The following is a 6,637-nucleotide window of genomic DNA, read 5'->3' on the forward strand; positions in this document are numbered from 1 at the left end:
TCAAGTATCATAGATTGCATATCGTGGAAACTAAAAGGATGTCAATGTGCAGTTTGTATTCTCCCATCCCTCTTCTTAATTCTGCCTGCAGGTGTAGTGGGGGAAGTTGTAAATTTCTGTGATTAATATAAAATCTTGTTTCTTTTAAAAGAGAGTTTCAAGGAAGAGAGAGAGCACATGATTCCTAATATTTCTCTTAAGCATATACATATTTATGAGAAACAAAACTCTTAATGAGTAGATGAACCTGTGTTTGTTCTCCTATTATTGATCTAAATAACAAAGGGAAAACAAACTAATTATCAACATGGAAAAAACGTTGTATAATGGACATTGGACAATATGAAAGAAGAATATAACTTCCTAAGCTACTGCTTATTCATATCTTTCGGAGGACCAAGATATCTTATGGTTGGTTGTTCTTTCGCTTTATCTATTCTTGAGATTGTGAGTGTTAATGCACCTAAGCAACTATTGGAGATTTTGCTAATGAACTTCTTAGCAGTGTGGCAATCAGTAAATGTATGAAGGCCCTTGATAATCCTACAGTTGATGATGGCTGTGATTTGGAGGACAAAAGTCATGTCCTTCTTATGCATTACCTCATGTTGTATCTCAAAGCTGGTGTCAGGCCCGTAACCTGCCTTTCTCGTGTATATTCACTTCCAGCTTTGAATAGATCTTGTCTGTTTGTGGATGTGTCCTGTCTTCAACAACAACAAAAATGCATTTTTTTCTTGATTTTGGTCCAGGTGCATCTTGAATCCTTTTTCCTTGGCTCTCCTAGCTCATCTTACCGTCTGGCTGCAGCATAAATGTTTGGCCGAAGAGTGAATGCTAGAGCATTGATGCTTGTAATTCAAGAAGACCCACAGCATGTGTTTGTTTTTGTGGTTGTACATTTATGTCCATGCTGCAGTCATCAAGAAACATATCGGAATTAGGTTGAAACAACGCTTTTTTGTCAAGTCCCCTGCCTCATCAAGATGCCCTGCACAGCCAGGAGTGACTTGATATAAGCAGTGATGCACTCTTTTTTATAATCAAAGTAGCAACAACCTTCAGCCATCAATCTCACATTGCAGCAGACAAATGACAATCTCACTTGGAATTCAAAAATCCTAGAAAGCCCACAAAATCCACACTAAAACAACGTTCCATTAGATCTAACCAGTATCTTCGTAGAAATCCCAATGCATTAAACCTGTTTATTTTATTCATATTAATTTAAACATCCAAAGGAATGGTTTGTCACAAAAAATTAGGACAAACTAAGACAATTTTATGTCGGTAACATAATCACAGAATTTGACTTTCTATTTCACTTGTAATTACCGATAGTCTCCACGAGCGCACAACCATTCTGGAAATGATAGAGGCAGTTATGAATCATGATCAATCAACTACTCGCACAATATTGTTGCAGATAAATGTCATAGCAGTGTAGCAATAATCCCAGAGGAGGCTGTTGATGATCTGAAATTTGAATCGATGCACCAGAAGAAGTGTCAACATGACCAAAAGCTAATGCAAGCTCCTCACTATGGTGCCAAAGAGTATTGATGAAATAAAATCTCTTCCTTGTAATCTTAATCCACATCTTGCAGGACAAAGCTTGTGTCAGGTACATACCCTGCATCAAGCATCTGCCTATGCAATTCATCCAACTTTGCATATATCTCCTCGTTTTGTGGATGGGCCTTGTCTTCAACAACAAAAGAATGTACTCTTCTCTTCACTTCAATCCAACTGCATCCAGGATCTTTTTTCACATTCTTATCTTTCATTATTTTTCTTAGTTTTTTTACATCGTCCCACCTTCTGGCTACAGCATAAATGTTTGAGAGAAGCACATACGTCGAAGCATTTTGTGGTTGTGATTCGAGAAGATGTTCAGCAGCATGTTTTCCTAGCTCTACATTTCCATGAATTCTGCAAGCACCCAGAAAGATCTGCCATATCAAAGCATCGGGTTCAAATGGCATTTGTTTAATTAATTCCCCTGCCTTATCAAGATGCCCTGAACGTCCAAGAAGGTCAATGATGCAAGCATAATGCTCTAACCTTGGTGCAATGCCATGATCTTTGCTCATCGAATCGAAATACTGGCAGCCTTCTGCCACAAGGCCAGCATGGCAGCAGGCATACAGAACTCCAATAAACGTAATATCATTAGGCTTTAATCCTTCTTGTTGCATTTGTTCAAAAAGCATAAGAACCTCCTCCCCACAGCCATGTAGAGCATATCCTGTTATTATCACATTCCATGTGACCACATTACGTTCAGGCATTTTACCAAATAGTACATGTGCAACCTCTATATTTCCACATTTGGCATACATATCAACAAGAGCACTCCCAACGAAGACATCAGACCCATTTCCTGTCTTAATGATGACGACATGGAGCTGTTTGCCCTGTTCCATAGATGTTAAGTTGGCACATGCCCTGAGAACACTAGCACAAGTGCTCTGGTTTGGCTCAATACCTACACCTTGCATTTCACAAAACATTTTGAAGGCCTCCTCACCGTGATCATTTTCAACATAGCCACCAATCATTGCATTCCACGAGATCACATTTTGTTTAGGTATTTTGTTGAATACTTTTTTAGCATCATCTATCTTCCTACAGTTTGCATAAACATCAATGAGACCAATGTTCATAGAGGTGTCTGACTGAAACCCACCTTTGATGACATGGGCATGAACCTGCTTACTCTCTTCCATTGCGGCTAGAGTCCCACATGCTTCAAGAATACTTGCAAAAGTAAATTGATTTGATTCCATGGTGGCTTGTTGCATCTTACTAAACAATTTCAGAGCTAGCTCACTCTGACCATTTTGGACATATGCTGCAATCATTGCATTCCAAGACGCAGCATCTCGCTGCTTAATTTCGTCAAAAACTTGGCAAGCGGAATTCATGTCCCCACATTTGGCATACATTGAAAGTAGAGCGTTTTCTACAGAGACATACGACTGAATCCCAGTTTTGATGCTGACGCTATGGAGTTGTTTTCCTTGTTCTACGAATTCCATGCCAACAAATGTACTGAGAATGCTTGTCAAAGCGAATTGATTTAAATTCATGCCTACTGCATATGTTTCTCGGAAGAGACTCAGTGCTTTCGCACTATAACCATTCCAAGCATATCCTGCAATCATTGCAGTCCATGAGACAACATCTCGTTTGGACATTCCGTCAAAGCATTGGCGAGCGTCTTCTGTGCTAGAGCATTTGCAATACATTGTAACAAGGGCGTTCCCCACAGAAAGATCTAACCCAAACCCAGTTTTCATAATATGTGTATGGACTCGCTTGCCGAGGTTCAAAGCTTCTGAGGTAACAAATGCACTGAGGAGGCTGGTGAAAGTAAATTGGTTCAAACGCATAGCCATCAGTCTCATATGGAGAAAGAGTTGAAATGCCTCCTCTGCTTGCCTATTCTGGGCATACCCTGAAATCATCATAGTCCAAGTTATGATGTCTCGGTTATGCATTTCATCAAATACTTTCCGCGCAACCTCTAAATTTCCAGATTTGGCATAGCCATCGGCTAGATTACTCCCCACAAACACATCTGAATCAAAACCAAATTTGACAACTTGGGCATGGAGTTGTGTGCACTCTTCCACAGCTGCTAAGCTAGCACATACCCCAAGGATATTACCAAAACAAAACTGATCTGGCTGCATGCTTTCTTCCCGCATTTGACAAAAGAGCTTCAAGGCATTCTCAAGGTAGCAATGGCGGGCATACCCTGCAATCAATGTATTCCATGAAAAAATATCTCGCACATGCATTTTGTTGAATACTTTGAGCGAACTATCAAAATTTTCCCATTTGGCATACATCTCAACAAGGACACACCCCACAAACACATCCAACTCAAATCCAGTTTTTATTGTGTGCACATGGACCTGCTTACCCAGTTCTATATCTGATAAAAGAATGCATACCCTGATCGTATTGACAAAGGCGAAGGAATCAGGTTTTGTGCCCAGCTCTGATTGCAATCGGAGAAACAATTGCAGAGCTTCTTCACCAAGGCCCTGCCGTGCATAGCCCTTCATTATTAAATTCCAAGATATTAGGTTTCGTTCAGGCATTTTGTCAAACACTTGGCGTGCATTCATCACATTCCCTGTTTTGAAATACATTTGCATGAGCTCATTTCCTTTAGCTATATCAAACCCAAATCTAGTTCTGGCAATTTGGGTGGTCGTCTTTGTTTTGTCCTCTGCAATGGCATATGAAGAGAATTGCATCTGATTATAATGTCGAAACCTTCCACGCTCGACGACGTGTTTGGGAGTGAACTGTTCAACGGCTGCAAGTCTATGTATGAAGTAGGTGAGGGTGAAATGTTTGAGCTCCTTCATGCATTCATACTTATCTTTTTCAATCTTAGAGCATACTTATTTTGTCGATCCCAAAGCTGCTTTTAGATCATAATGTAAATCCCGATATGAGAAGAATTCCATATTTATGCTCTTCTGCTTAACTGATTACATAATTATGCAGGGCTACGACAACAAAGATACTAGTTTAAGTCATAACATTCATGTCCCCACATTTGGCGTACACTGAAAGTAGAGTGCTCTCTGCAGAGACATACGACTGAAACCAGTCATAGTATTGGCTGATGTGTTGTATGCTGATTATGCTGGTCTTTTTCTATCATTCCTATTTTTCAAATTTTCTGGCTTTATGTGTATATATAGCTAAGTTGTTAAATTAGTAGTACAGAGAGTTATTATTATTACAGTGAGTATATATTAACTTTATCATTATTATTTAAAGAAGGTTAAATCATTTTTGATAATTTATTGGTGGTTTATAAGGGTAGGTTTTCACTATTGCCAAATGTTTTTAGGTTTTTGGGTTATTAACATGTTCTCTTACATCTAAGGAAGACGAGCTTTTAGTTAAGAGTAGTTTTAACTCATATTCCAAGACAACAACAAAAAATGTGCGTGTAGATAGATAAGAGAAATTGATCATAATTTAGTTGTCAACTAGCATTGAGAATATTGAAGATAGTTTTTTTTCTCTTTCGTAAGAGTACTTTATATTCCATCATTAAAAATATGCATTGTAATGGGTTCTAGTTTGCCCTAGTTTGCCACTTGGGAAACAAGACTAGCAGCAAACCATAGTTTCTTTAACCTCTACACATGCAATTCAAAGAAGTTTGCTAAAAAGAATGGAGAATTTGTTTTGTGGATCCTTGTAATGTAATCAGCCATCTAACATGTAAATTAAAAAACAACATAGAGAACTAAAGTAGCTAGAAAGCTAGGACCACTCAGTGAGACTTGGAGGAATCTAATAAATCTACCATTGTCAACTCCTTGTTGCTTCCAAGTGAGCTTCCGAAATTTGGAGGTAGTCCAAGGTGGTCTTCAATCTACTTTAGGTGTTTGTCGGGTGCTTTTAGGAATAACTGTAAATCATCCAACATGAGGAGGATTTCCTCGTTGGCTTCATTTCTATCTAGTAAGACTTTATCTGGGAGAATTTTCCACAGTGTGCCTGAATTAACTGAATTTCCCTCTAGTGTGCCCTACATTGAGCACTCAGTTTGTAACCTCTCATGTAACCTCAAAATCAATCAAACAACGATGCTCGCCTACAATGTCTTGTTCGACGTCAGTAATCTCATAGTGTATATTTTGGGGCTTTTAGGAAAAATATTAGTGTGGTGAAGATTCAATGCACTATAGGGCTTGAGAACCTCCATGATTGTTGTAATAACCCGCTCCTCTCCTACTTTTGGCTCTTTGAATGCGCACGATTAACAACAATGAGGGAAGGAAAAGGCTCCTCAAGAGAAAACAATTTGCTTTGGAGGTGGAAATGACAAAGAGAGGACAAGGTCAAGGGGGAGTGAGAGTGAAGAGGAGCCCAAGCCACAAAAGCATTCAGAGAGGTTGTAAATCCCTGAATAGTGACGCAGAGGGGAAATGATGTGAAGAAAGAAAAAACAACAAATGGGGGATAATACATAGACTATAGACTAGAATGGGCCTATAAAAGAGTAACAAGAGAATAAACTAACCAATGAAAGTTGAAATGATACCAATGATGCCTAAAGGACATGCTAAGGGAGAGCACCAAAGACTAAGGAAACATCATGGAATAGCCAACTTACCAAATGCAAGGCACTATGAAATGGACCTAGAGGTTGTCATCTACTACTTAGACATAGGTGGAGAGGGAAGACCCATGAACAAAAATAATAGTTGAACCTTCAATGCCTTCTACCCTAAGAAAACAAATAATTCATGTTGATTTTGACCACCTTTAGGATTGAACATATTCTCTTGAAGATCATAAATGCCTTTCATGGGAGTATAGGTAAGGAAAATGCCTAACGACAACACAAATCAAGCAAAACCAACCATGCTTACAACTCATATTCTTCACCTAATCTCTACAATCAAATTGCATTTCTAAATTGTCCTAACATCAAGTTGGTGGAATAATGCACAAACTTATGTACAAAGACATAACCATCAATAGTTATCATCAAAGGGGGTGCTTGGCCATGTCCTCATCCATGAGTGCTTAGTGGGATGACTACCATGCGCCCCCCTATCTGGCGCATCTTAGTCACCCCATCCAAAGTGGG

General features: G+C 39.0%; 1 pseudogene across 1 annotated transcript; it reads right to left on the reverse strand.

Moving 5' to 3' along the window:
• Window positions 1–793: 793 nt before the first annotated feature.
• On the reverse strand, window positions 794–4,697 carry LOC149179760 (pentatricopeptide repeat-containing protein At2g33680 pseudogene; annotated as a pseudogene). Its single transcript, XR_016256876.1, has 2 exons — window positions 1,336–4,697; window positions 794–991 (listed from the first exon to the last, which is right to left on the reverse strand). The product of XR_016256876.1 is annotated as a pentatricopeptide repeat-containing protein At2g33680 pseudogene (transcript).
• Between the last annotated feature and the right edge of the window lie 1,940 nt (window positions 4,698–6,637).

Source organism: Pinus tabuliformis, chromosome 3_2, assembly GCF_031772625.1.
Source record: "Pinus tabuliformis cultivar Carrire ecotype Pingquan chromosome 3_2, CPIR1, whole genome shotgun sequence".
NCBI classification, from domain to species: domain Eukaryota; kingdom Viridiplantae; phylum Streptophyta; class Pinopsida; order Pinales; family Pinaceae; genus Pinus; species Pinus tabuliformis.